Source organism: Belonocnema kinseyi, chromosome 6 (assembly GCF_010883055.1).
Source record: "Belonocnema kinseyi isolate 2016_QV_RU_SX_M_011 chromosome 6, B_treatae_v1, whole genome shotgun sequence".
In the NCBI taxonomy this organism is placed as follows: Eukaryota; Metazoa; Arthropoda; class Insecta; order Hymenoptera; family Cynipidae; genus Belonocnema; species Belonocnema kinseyi.
In genome coordinates, this window is record NC_046662.1 from 123,840,775 (window position 1) to 123,843,017 (window position 2,243).

At 46.2% G+C, this 2,243-nt stretch overlaps 1 protein-coding gene across 1 annotated transcript in view; it reads left to right on the forward strand.

Annotated features, from left to right (window-relative positions):
- The window catches only part of LOC117174076, a 323,085-nt gene that overhangs the window by 139,156 nt on the left and 181,686 nt on the right, over positions 1–2,243 (forward strand). The gene's annotated exons all lie outside the window — the stretch shown is intronic.

Below are 2,243 nucleotides of genomic sequence, written 5' to 3' on the forward strand. Positions count from 1 at the left end.
AACCCCTTTCCCTAGCTTCTCGTGGGAACAACAATGACAACACCAAACATAGTTGTAGTAAGTGCGGTTCAAAACAACAAAACGCACAGGGCTCCCGACAATAGGTCTGCCAACAATGCCGACCAATCTAGAGCTGGGGGAATCAATGAAAATGGATTCAATGCGATGGATCGGCGGGATCTCGCAACCTTTGGGTGAACGGAGCGACTGACTCACGACTTGCTAGAGTGCTACGATGCGAGTGTGGCCCCTGAATGGGGTTACATGGCACGGCTGCATGATCTGTGGTGCGAGAAACCCCAGGAGCTATCGCACTTTTCGCAGCAACGTCTGCGAAACCATGCTGAACTACTCCGTAAAAGGGGCTATGCAAGCGGAACGCCTACTCTACCACAGCTAGAACAAGCCGGTAACAGAGAAAGAGAGGCGACACTAAGACCAACCGCAGGCAGGCATCCAATAGATGAAGAGCGATGCTTTACGACCCGGCGAAACATCAACACCAAAGTTTCTCTCAAGCCTAAAGATCTGGCTGAAATGGATGATGAGCTTCGTGGACATTTTTCCGGAGAATCCGACCTCTGGGCTATAAATTATTGTGTGTATAATGCAGCGAGAGCTTTGGCCGATGCGAACCGTAAAACAAAACCAACGGCTGATCATAAGACCAAAAGACGAATGCATCAACTTGCCATAAAGAAAGGCTGGGCAAGACTGTACGCGTCCCGCATTCAGTGTGTGATTGACTACATCACATCTGGCAGGAATTTTACCGCCAAGGTTCGAAAGTTCGCGCGCTAACTCCGGACCCGTTTTGTCACATACTTAACAAGTCAAAGCTGCTGACCATCAGACAGCATATTGTTGAGAGAATACGGATACCATCTGACGCTAAAAGAAGTCTAGAGCGGAGGGAGAGGTGGGTCAGAGAAAATCAACAGTTTCTCTCTAACTCATCTCGACTCTTCCAAGACCCTCCAGTTACTGTAAAGAAATGAAAGAATGCCCACCCATCACTACCGAGGAGGTGAAAAAAGTATTAAGAGGGATGAAGAACTATTCCGCTCCGGGACCAGATTGCATCAAAACCTTCTGGTGGAAGAAGTTTTCTTCAACCCATCAGCATTTGGCCCGTATTTTCACCTCATATTTGAAGTCGGAAGAGCCGATTCCAGAGTGGTTGGTGGAAGGGCGCACAGTACTTCTGCCGAAAATAGGCAACTTAGCTGACCCGAAGAATTACAGGCCAATAACTTGTCTGAACACGCTTTATAAGATATTCACAGCTATCCTAAATGATAGGATTGTTCGTGCAATTGAACTCGTGTGGCAAGAAATGTATGAACAACGAGGCTCAAAGAAAGGCGTAGCCGGATATCGGGAGAACCTGCTCATCGATAGATGTGTCTGCAAAGATGCAGCATTCTAACAGCATGACCTATGGATGGCCTGGATTGATTATCGGAAAGCTTTCGATTCGACATTCCATAGACTTATCATCTGTCTTTTGGAAATCTTAAAGGTTTATCCGCAAATAGTTGGGTGCATAGAGAGATTGATGCCGCTTTGGAAAACCAGATTTACTATCTCATCTAGAAAAAATCGTGTGACAACTAACAAGGTCACCTACTAGAGAGGTGTCTTTCAGGGTGACACCATGAGCCCACTCCTCTTTTGCCTTACATTATTGCCACTATCTCTAGCACTTCGCCATCCCGACGGGTACTTGTGCGGCAAACCTGCAGATCGAAAGTACAAGGTCACTCATGTATTTTACATGGACGATCTTAAGATCTATGCTAAAAACAGAGAGAAACTGCATCTAGCTCTGGGGATTGTCAAACGATATACTAAGGAAATTGGAATGGAATTTGGATTAGATAAATGCGCCAAGGTTTATTTGAAGCGGGCAAAACTTAATGGCATCCCTGAAGATCCTGAGTTCGTTGATAGAAGCGCCATACGACACCTTTGCGCTGGAGAGACTTATACATACCTGGGCGTGCCACAGAGCCGCATTCAGGATGTGACATCTATAAACGATACTCTCCGAAGCAGATACAAACATCTCATCCGACAGATTTGGTCTTCCGAACTGTCGGCGAGGAATAAAGAATCTGCAACGAACATGCTTGCCGTCTCGGTACTACTCTATTCATTTCGAGTAGTTCCATGGACGAAGAACGAGCTCAGATCTCTTGATATCGGGACAAGAAAGGTTATGCACATGAACAAAAGCATGC